The 11,459-nt window shown below is 40.5% G+C and overlaps 1 long non-coding RNA gene across 1 annotated transcript in view; it reads right to left on the bottom strand.

Annotated features, from left to right (window-relative positions):
- Window positions 1-497: 497 nt before the first annotated feature.
- LOC143988120 (uncharacterized) overlaps window positions 498-11,459 on the bottom strand; it is a 30,221-nt gene continuing 19,259 nt past the window's right edge. The window contains exons 2-4 of the long non-coding RNA XR_013276770.1: window positions 7,268-7,363; window positions 997-1,076; window positions 498-851 (exon numbers count right to left, since the gene is read on the bottom strand). This is a non-coding gene — a long non-coding RNA (uncharacterized LOC143988120). The remainder of the gene's footprint in view (window positions 852-996; window positions 1,077-7,267; window positions 7,364-11,459) is intronic.

The raw sequence follows: 11,459 nt of genomic DNA, 5'->3' as shown, positions 1-11,459 counted from the left end.
TAGAAGACATTGATCTTATGTTCCTGCAAAGCAGGTACAGGGATTTATGTCTTCCCTTAGTAAAAGCACCTCCCCACAGTGAGAAAACACTTGTTAGGCACACATTTAACTTATTGATTGCCCTATATGTTATCCCCTTCCCTGCCAGTGTCATTAGTACAGTGACAGTACATATTTTTAGCATTGATCACTGTATTAGTGTCACTGGTTCTCACAAAGTGTCAAGAGTCCACCGCAATATCGCAGTCCCGCTACGAGTCGCTGATTGCTGTCATTACTAGTAAAAAAAATATGTCCCCAGATTTCATTTTAAAAATCTGGTCACCTTATTTTAAGTTAATTCCACCCATATGGTACATAACAGAAAACTGTAAGTAATACCTGAATGTAAATCATTTAAAAATATAGAGGGTTGATATCATTCTGTAATTAAACCTATACTTTGTCTAAATGTTTCATCAAGTGATTCATCTGTAGGTAGTACAAGCAAACACATGTTTCAGGTTTCTGCCAAAAATTAGAATACAATATATTTAATAATCAATTGATGATGATAACCGAGGACACAGAATACTTCTAGGGAATGTAGAATGTATAGGTAGTTGAACATCTGGACTACAGCAGAAAGGCGATTTTTAAGTGTTTGACTTGATGGTGCCGTTTATTGTGCTGGTATGGAGCAATCTTGGTTCAATGACTTCTGCTGACTGCCCTTTCCTGGGAAGTTCTCAGGTTACGGCATGGTTGGCATTTTAGCTATGGCAGCTCCATCTTCTAACCTACCTCTGTAAGCAGCATCGACATCCAATACAAGGGCTCTGTGGGCAAGTGCTGAAGAAGTTTTTCTTTACCTAAGGGAAGAAAAAAGAGAGAAAATGCCCAGGACATGGCTCTGGTATGGGGGCAATCCAGTAACTGTGGTGGCTAAGGGGGGAGTGGAAGCTTGGCTTAGAGAGATTTAGTAGGTTTTTTTTTTCTTTAAAAAAGTTAACTTACAAAAACATCTCCTTTTCAAAATGCCATTTGTCTGGCTGTAACGAGGATCCGTTGGCTCCAATATTTTTGTAGACACTGACCTGAAAGAAGATGTATTAAGTTCAGGACCTCTGACTTCTTTATGACTTTACTAGCTGCATGCTTATTTCGATTCAGTGACTGACAAAGTATTTTTTACTATAGACAGTAACTGGGGTTAATTTACTAAAGCTGGGGTACTCAGAATCTGGTGAAGCTTTGACAAAAAAAAACCTGTAAGCTGATTGGTTTCTTTGCAGAACTGCGCCAGATTTTGCATTCTCCAGTTTAGTAAATCTTTCCCAGTGTTCTTCACTTGAATTAAAGTCAGGCTTCGGTGATCCCATATTGGCCATATTGTTCTGCAACCAGAGGGTCAATGGGGTGGATTGACTAAAGGCAAATAGACTGTGCACTATGCAAGTCCAGAGCTTAGTAAATATGGTGAAGCTCTGGACTTCCATAGTTCAATCATGTGCAAGAAAAAAGCTGTTTTTTTTTCTCCATGTGATTGGGTATTCTTTGTAAAGTTTTACCTCATTTACTAAGCTCTGGAGCAACTGCACTTTCACAGTGCATAGTCTATTTGGCTTTAGTTAATCAACCCAATAAAGACTACTAGTATTTATAATAGGAGGGCAGTAATAGCCTCAATATTTCTTCAGTACCTTTTTTTTTTTTTGCCTCTGCTAACATCAAATGAATCATCTTTTAGTCAGCACTTTGCAGATGTATTTGCTCATTTCTGGCATATTAGCTAGTAGTAACTGTGATTCAGTAAAGCCTTGTAGAGCCATTTCTGAAATGTGATCCTTGCAAAGCTGAATTCTCTAACTCGTATTTGTAAGACTTTACGTAATGCCTAATACTGTGTAATGTTACCACAAAACAAGACTAATGCAAAGTCAACTGGAATCGTTTTTCTTTTTCTCCAAGAAGTAAAAAAAAAAATAGGGTAGAGGTTACAAAGGAAAAGACCATGTCACAAATGTTTTCACTTTAAAGAGAATGACTAGCTTCAGACAGGGAAATGATAGCTTTTTGTAGTAATAACTTCTTATAGTGCACCATGAAGTGTTACAATTATTCACAAATATAAGGCAGATGGACAATGGGTAATTAGAACATTCTTACAGGGGACTAGGCTATGGTATAACGAAGGGCCTGGTATGGATTTTGGGAGGGACCCCCACACCATTTAAAAAAATATTGGCGCAGGGCTCCCCTTAACAACTTCCCCTTAACATACACTGTGTTATATATACTACACTGGCTGCACTGACTGAATATCTTGTCTATACTAAGACCCATTTCACACCAGGGTGCTTTGCAGGCGCTATAGCGTTAGAAATAGCGCCTGCAATCCACTCTAAAAAAGCTACACACCCGAGGGCTTTCACACTACAGCGGTGCGCTGGCAGGACGTTAAGGAAAAGTCCTGCCAGCAGCTTCTTTGGAGCGGTGAAGGAGCGGTGTGTTTACCGCTCCTCCACCGCTGCTGCCCATTGAAATCAATGGGGCAGCGCTGTAATACTGCCGGGAAAACTATATTGCGGCATATTGCCAGCGGTTTTAACCCTTTCTCGGCCGCTAGCGGGGGTAAAAGCGCTCCGCTAGCGGCCAAAATGTGCCACAAATCCGGCGGTAAAACGCCACCAAAAATATTTTTGGCGGCGTTTTACCGCCCGCGCTATGGGCGGTGTGGTGCGAAAGGGGTCTAAATGCAGAGTGTGTGTATATACAATATATATATTGTATGCATAATCTCAAATACACTGCCTGCACCCCACTAACTAAACTTCCTAATCTCTCTTCATTTATAATTGCACTATATATGGCCGCCGAGTAAGCAGCCTTATATAGTGTGCGGCATGGACTTAGCCCCCTGAGCCATGTGCCTTTGTCCAATTATGGCGCTGTGATTGGCCAAATCATGCAGGTCAGATGCATGCTTTGGCCAATCATAAGATGTGATGCCGCAGTGCATTATGAGGCATTCCACGGTGCTCGGATTTCCCGCAAACGCCCCATAATGTTTGGTATTCACCGAACGGATGAAAACCCAATGTCCGTGTCAAACTTATGTTTGACTCGAACATCGGGCTCATCTCTGTTCCTGTTGTGTTGCCGAACCACTAACAACCCTGCCTCCAGGCGAGCCTTCTCTCTTTTTGTGCATTGCTATATACATAGCTTCCAACTGTACAAACAAATGTTAACTGCCCCACCTATAACTGGCCTTAACAGCAAGGAGCACATGGAAGGGCGATGCATGTCAAACACAAACAAAGATAAATTCCCAGCTCAGCTTGCCAACTACTCTGCAAATTGTCCACTCTAACAGTTCACATTAAAAACAGGGGTTTTGTTTTCACACATTTGCAAATACATGCGTAAGCTGCAGAGGCCACAAAAAAGTATTATCTGCAGTCCTAACTCTATGAATCACTACTGTGGAGGCTCTCACATTTTATAGAGTGTTAGACAGGACAATTCAGTTTCATTATACCATCCATCAGATGTACAGTGAGAGGCAGAGACATCTACATGTCTGCGTACCTGCCACCTGGCACTAATCACTGCATACACAGCAGGGGTGACACTGAGAGTGACACCAGATCCACACTGTGCATAGCAACCTGATGGATGTGGAGAGCAGGAAAGTCTCTGCCCAGCATTCTCTGACACCTGCCCACTGCTGCTCCCTGTACATTCATTGCCCACCTACAGACCCAACCTAGATGCTGATTGGTCTCTCATGGCCTGGTCTCAAACATATTACACTTGTCAGCTGAGAGATGTCTGTAATGCCCGGGACACAGCTTAGGGCGCAGACATTGTGGGACAAACAGATAAAAAGCGTAATTGTCCGGGGGCAAATCTGGGACATTTAGCAACTATATTATATTATGTATTACATGTGTGTTAGACCTTATTACATTATTTGTATTTTCCCCAGGTATATCCTAGAGTAGTAAAAGAAAATTTGCTGTCCAGGTTCCAGTTGTTGCTTTGGATGATACATAAGTAATGGGTGCCAGGGCTCTACAGTTGCCTTACTTGCTGGAAACACACTGGTCATCATACATAATCCTTATTTCTTTCCAGCATTCTTGGCTTAACCACTTCAGCCCCAGAAGAATTTACCCCCTTCTTGACCAGAGCACTTTTTGTGGTTCGGCAATTGCGTGGTCATGTGACGTTGTACCAAAAACAAAATTGACGTCCTTTTTTTCCCACAAATAGAGCTTCCTTTTGGTGGTATTTTATTGCCTCTGCGATTTTTATTTTTTGTGCTATAAACAAAAAAAAGAGCAACAATTTTGAAAAAAAAGCATTATTTTTAACTTTTTGCTATCCTAAATATCCTCCAAAAATATCAAAAAAAAGTTTGCGCAAAAGTTATAGCGTCTAAAAAATAGGGGATTGATTTTAAAGCATTTTTATTTTTTTACTAGTAATGGCGGCGATCTGCAATTTTTATCGTGACTGCAACATTATGGCGGACACATTGGATAATTTTGACACATATTTGGAACCATTGGCATTACTGCAGCGATTAGTGCGATTAAAAATACATTAGGGTGCAAAAAATGTAGCACTAGCAAAATATGTGCACAAATAATAAGTGCATAAAATGTTCTAAGTCCAATATGTGTAATGTGAGAAATGCTTATATGAATCTCATGGCTTAAATCCAAATAAAGGAAATGGGTAGAAGTCCACAACGAAGTGGTGATCTTCAAACGTGCTGGGTACATGTAAAACATCAACAGTGAATGAATGAATAACTTGTATAGCGCTACATATGCAAACTAAACTAAAACAGTGGTGAATCCGAAAAGTGAATAGGATTGGTCACTCTTACCAGAGCAGATGGGCCCGGATGTCGGTGACACCGAATCATAGTCTGGACATAGAGATCAGTGGTTCTCTCGGATGTAGAAACCTGGAATCTCCAGAGATGTCTTCCAACGACCTCGTAGATCTTGACCAAACTAGAAAGGTAGCTTATCCAAAAAGAACACCAAAACAGCTCTCATCCAAATCAGATGTATATGAAAAAAAAGAGAGGGGGCTCCAAATAGTGCAGGTCAAAAAAAGTAGGTTTATTTAAAATCAGCATACAAAAAATAAAAGTGATCACAGTTAATAAAAGCAAAGTGGGGAGCGATGAACCTTGCCCACCGTGTTTCGTCCTAATGGGACATCTACTGGGGCATCTGATGCACTCTCTTTTTTAATATACATCGTATTTGGATGGGAGCTGTTGTAGTGTTCTTTTTGGATAAGCTACCTTTCCAGTTTGGTCGAGATCTACGAGGTCGTTGGAAGACATCTCTGGAGAATCCGGGTTTCTACATCCATCTGAGAGACACACTGACCTGTATGTCCAGGCTCTTATGATTTGGTGTCGCTGACATCCGGGTCCATCTGCTCTGGTAAGAGTGTCCAATCCTATTCACTTTTCGGATTCACCACTGTTGATGCTTTACATTGCACCCAGCATGTTTGAAGATCATCATTATTATTATTTTGCTAGCGCTACATTTTTTGCACCCTTCTGTATTTGAATTTTTGTCACATTCTTGTGTAGCAGCTGCTACATTTAGTTGTATTTTTTTTCTTTCACTTTTAGATATTTGCGCAGCATTATTTTACTTCACGATTAAAAATGCATCGATTACTGTAAAAATGTCACTGGCAGTGAGGTGATTCTCACTGAAGGGGGAGGGACTAACTACAGGAAGTGACAGATTGTGGTTCCTAGCTAATAGGAACACGCGATCTGTCACTCCTGTCAGAACAAGGAAGTGTGTGTGTCACACACACTAGTCCCTGTTCTGTGTCTCCAGCTCATGACTGCTCGTGGCCGGCGGTCATCATGTCCACCAGCCATGAGCATCGGCATCCCCACTGTGATCCCCTGCTATCCGGACCCCGCTAGCCCACGTATAGTTATGAGGTTTCACGCAGGGGAGCCAACCTGCCGCAGTAAAACTGTGGCGGCTGGTCCGGAAGCGGTTAATAAACAATTCCTCTTTTGGATACATCATTACCCCAGTGGCCCAAAATTAATTAGGATCTTCAGATTTTTGGGGTTATTGCAATGACTTAATTTTGGAGTTCCCCTTTGGAGATGAGGCATGCACAAGGAGATCAGGTAGAAGTGAGGTATCTACAAGGATAAACAGTGTGAACCTACTTTGTGTTGTCTAGGAATTCTGTCCATAGCAAAATCAGTAGCAGCACAGCCAAAAGCTATGTAAGCTATGTTAACCATTCTGACATTTGCACATTGTTTCTGAAAAATGTAGTATCATGAAAAATACACTGCACACGCCCTGGGAATTCTACAAATCCTCACTATTTTGTTACATTATAGCCATGGGTCCATTACTCTAATCAGAGCCATAACTAAAAGCCATGGGGCCTTGGTGTAAAATATGAACATATGTGCCTCATATGTCAAATATAAGCCTTTTTTATATATATAGATTAAGCCTACTACCACAAGTTAAAACAAAGTAAAACAAATATTTTGGAAGGGTATGACTTGAGTGACCTTAAGAAATCTGGCCACTCATCCCTAGTATTGAAAGTCAGAGGGAGGATTTGGTTATGGATTATAGTGGTGTCACATATAAAAGAGTACATTTGTTTCTTTAAAAAAAATGTATTACATAAATACATACCCTGTTTCCCCTAAAATAAGACCTAGCGTGACTGCAATATAAGCCCTACCCCCCAAATAAGCCCTAGTTAAAGTCCTTCTATGTCTTATTCTCAGGGTAGGGCTTATTTTTGGGGAAAGAGGATGGGGTTTATTTGCGGGGTAGGGCTTATATTGCAGCCATCACCGACACTCATGCTAGATCTTATTTTAGGGGAAACAGGGTAGCAAAAAATAGGGTACATAAAAGAAGGAGCAGACTATGTATATTCTTGTATATTCTATATAAAGCGCAGTGGGCTACACAAGGAGAGGCATTTTATTTGTGCACCATCAGTTTTATTTATATTAATACTGGCCAAAGTACCCATATTTTATGAAGTAGTCACCGATGCATATCACATCCCTACATGTTTCACCAGCATTGGCTTCCTCAGGGGATTGTATGGTCACCAGTGTCACCAATGGTAATAAATACAGAAATGAATAGTCAAGTAAACAAAAATATGAAGTCATAAATCACAGTTCATGTGTCGTGGTTCAAAAGCCCTCCCACCCTATAAATCCCAACCAACTTACCAAGGGGAGCCCGATAGGATGTACACGCCCAGGCCAATCCAACAACCGTGACAAAGGAGTTTCTATGCGGCCACATAGGGGCATATAGGGGCAAAGCTGTATCAAAGATTAAGCAAGAAAAATGTTTTAATAATGAATATAATTGGACATAACACAGTTCAATATAGGGGGCTAACACAGCCTCAATTAGTAGTTACATAATTACTATTGAGGCTATGTTAGCCCCCCATCAGGTTTATGCGATCTAAAAAAAAAGACAAAGATAAATCATTTTAAAATGTTCCAAGTTTAATGTGACTTATAAACTGTACAACTCAATTGAACAACAAACTGAATTTTTTAGGTGGAGGGAAGTAAAAATAAAAAACGAAAATAATATGGTTGCATAAGTGTGCACACCCTTGAACTAATACTTTGTTGAAGCACCTTTTGATTTTTTTCCAGCACTCAGTCTTTTTGGGTATGAGTCTATCAGCATGGCACATCTTGACTTGACAATATTCGCCCCCTCTCTTCTTTGCAAAACACTCCAAATCTGTCAAATTGTGAGGGCATCTACAGCCCTCTTCAGATTACCCCACAGATTTTCAATCAGACTCAGGTCTGGGCTCTGGCTGAGCCATTCCAAAACTTGAATATTCTTCTGGTGAAGCCATTCCTTTGTTGATTTGGATGTGTGCTTTGGGTCATATTCCTGCAGCTTCTTTAATGTTGCTGTAGGCCTCTTGGCAGCCTCCCTGAAAAGTTTCCTTCTCATCTTTTCATCCATTTTAGAGGGATGTCCAGTTCTTGGTAATGTCACTGTTGTGCATTTTTTCTCCACTTGGTGAGGACTGTCTTCACCATGTTCAATGGTATATCTAATGCCTTGGAAATTATTTTGTACCCTTCTCCTGACTGAGAACCATCTGATGCTTTGGAAGCTCTCTGCGGACCATGGCTTTTGCTGTAGGATGTGACCAAGAAAATTTCAGGAAAGATCTACTAGAACAGCTAAACTTTATTTGGGGTTAATCAGAGGCACTTTAAATGATTGCACATGTGTATTTACCTCCTAGTTAACATGAGTTTGAATGTTATTGCTTTATTCTGAAAACAGCTACATCCCCAGTTATAAGAGGGTGTGCACACTTATGCAACCACATTATTTTAGTTTTTTAGTTTTACTCCCAAAGATTTTCAATTGAGTTGTACAGTTTTTTAGGTCACATTAAAGGTGGAAAAAGTTCTGAGATGATTTATCTTTGTCTCATTTTTTACATCACAGAAACCTGACATTTTAATGGGTGTGTAGACTTTTTATATGCACTGTACTGCACCATAAGAGGCTTCTTTTTTACCTCGGCCAGTACGAGAACCTAGAAATCTAGGAGGAGCATCGGCAACAACTTGCCCTGGGCTTTCTCTGTAAGTGGAAATATCTTACCTTGCTGTCTTTGACTACCTGCAAGGGTGCTCTAATGAGTAGAATGACATATGAATGTTGGTGAAGAGGAGACGCAACAAGTCATGGGTGATTTCGATCACAGAGGTGTTTGGACACTACGGAGTGTTCATGGGACTTCACTTTTTGTTTTTGTTGATATCCCTTGGAACTTTTTAGCACTTTATTCACTTGTCACATATAGTTACATAGTCAGTAAGGTTGAATAAAGACACCAGTCCAACCTGAGTGAGTGTCTACAATTGTCCCTATCCCTGTACATTGCACACTCACATCAGTCCCTACCCTCAAGGAAGCCAACAATCCAAGGTCCCCATTCATATACTAGAGCCAATTTTGGACAGAAGACAATTAACCTACCTGCATGTCTTTGGAGCGTGGGAGGAAACCAGAGTACCCGGAGGAAACCCATGCAGGCAGAGGGAGAATATGCTAACTCCAGGCAGGTAGTGTCGTGGTTGGAATTCAAACCAGTGACCCTTTTTACTGCTAGGCAAGAGTGCTACCCACTACACCACTGTGCCACCCGGTTATGTACTTTATTGGGAGCTCAGTTCATTAATTTTTGGCTTATTCATCCAAACATACAGCCTGCATGGCCAGAAAAGAGGGAGAGAGGGTGAGCCTCATGCCATCAACATGAGGAGAGTACCTTGCCAGTAGGGCCCCCACTGGCAAAGAACCTTGTCCCTGTGTCAATGAGGACAAGGGCTTCTTCTTCACAACCCTGGCCTGGTGCTTATGGGAGTTTATGACCAGGGGACTTATTGTCATCTGTCAGCTGAATATGTCAAGAGGGGATCCGTTACTGTTTTTTAGGACGGCAGAGGCTGTCAGCTCCCTAACAATCAGCCAAAGCAAGAAGCGGTCACATTTTACATGGGTTGAGCACACCCATTTACTTTGGACATGTGCTGAAGCCTCTTTCTTCTGATATAAGCATGAAGCAGAAGTCACTTCTGAAAAACAAAAAAGGAAGCTGGGTTTGAGGAGTACCGGGCAAGGATTACTTTTAGATACAAAAATTGATCAAAACTGAATTTATCAAAAATCACAAATTTTTTGTGATGACTTGCGTTGATCAGCGGTCAGTCATCACTAAAAGTTAGTGGCTTAGGGGATCCTTGGTGACCCTACAAAAGGATAAGTACTCTCAGGAGATGACTTGATGCTGGGCTGCTGATCAACACAATGCGTCCAGACTGTGTTTAGTGTTGTCTTGTATTGTTGTGTGTGTTGTCTTGTCTGTTGGTATTACATTATGTATGGTGATTTTACTGCTGCCATATTGGATTTAATTGTTTTTATGGAATTACATCAGTGTGTTTGATAACTTTTTGACATTATTAATTAATTTAATACAATTTGACATTTTTGATATTTGGTTTTGATACATTTTTGTTGATAAAAGTAACCCCTTGCCCGGTGCCCCTCAAACCAGGCTTCCTTTTTCTTTATGCATATATGGTTACAGCAACAACACCATACAAGGTGAATGATCTGTGATTGGTAATTACATTTGACCATCCACTAGTGGTCTACTAGTCTATCCCCTTTCCTCTTCCCCTTCCCAATTTTTTATATATGCGTCACTTCTGACCAGTTTTCCTGACACCACAAGAAAAATAGTGACTGGTGAGTGCACAGACTGTGATTGACAGCCTCATCACTGTTCGTGTGTGTGTGTATGTGTGTGTGTGTGTGTGTGTGGGGGGGGGGGGGGGGGGTCCCTTCCCTCCATTTAGCTCTCAGAGCTGGGGGGGGGTCCCTTTCCTCCATTTAGCTCTTAGAGCTCTTCTCATTGATGTAACTTCAACTCTCTGCCCCTTGCTTTTTAGAGTTAAGGGATTTTGTTTAAGTTCTGCGCTTTGAATGATGTAGTTGAAAGATCACTGTAGATTAACAGGTACAACTTGTAGGAGGATTTATTTCATCTTTGTGTATCACTTGAGGCCAGCCACCTCACTGGGTATATGTAAAGGTTTACAACCACTTTAATAGATGTACTATCTATGTAAACGTTTGTATATCTATTGTATACATTTTTGTTGTATCTTTTATATACAAAAATCTTATAATACAAACTACTGGACAAGAAATATTAAAAAATACAAAAAAAGACACTGTTATGACATGTGAAGGATTTAGTCGTGCAGATTTGTAAACTTACTAAAAGGTCCACTATAAATCACTTTTTTACAGATTTAAAAAAGGTTGACATGAATAGTTGCAAAATCCAATTAAATAGTAAAATGGGCTCCACAGACTGCATTTTACTAATCCTAAAGGTTGAATTGTCAGAGAGACAGAATTTACAGCACATGAATCCAAGAAACAAAATCCGCACACTTGTGTCACTTTGGCACTGAAGTGAAAATTCATTTGAGAAAAGAAGAATGTTTCTGGGAACTGTGCTTATCAAGTGCACACCAAAACACAATAATCCGATGCTTAAAAAGTTCAGTGTCTGCTAACAACCTGAATCTCAGATGGGCATTGCCTGGCTGTCATTGCAACTATGTAGACATTCAACCAGTTATTACAGGGACTTCATGTTACAGATGTAGGAACTCCTAAGTATCAACTTAGGTCCTACAATGTATCAATGGCATATAGTTAAAATGTGTACATATCACATCTCTCTGAAAATGAGACATCTGTTTTTATTGAATGAAAAATATGTTATAGTACTGTTGTACAGGGCCAGACTGGCCTTCCAGGATAGCTGGAAATTTCCCGGCATAATCT

Source organism: Lithobates pipiens, unplaced genomic scaffold (assembly GCF_037356315.1).
Source record: "Lithobates pipiens isolate NorthernLeopardFrog02 unplaced genomic scaffold, aLitPip1_a1.2 Scaffold_1, whole genome shotgun sequence".
NCBI classification, from domain to species: Eukaryota; Metazoa; Chordata; class Amphibia; order Anura; family Ranidae; genus Lithobates; species Lithobates pipiens.
This window is presented reverse-complemented; position numbering and strand designations above follow the sequence as displayed.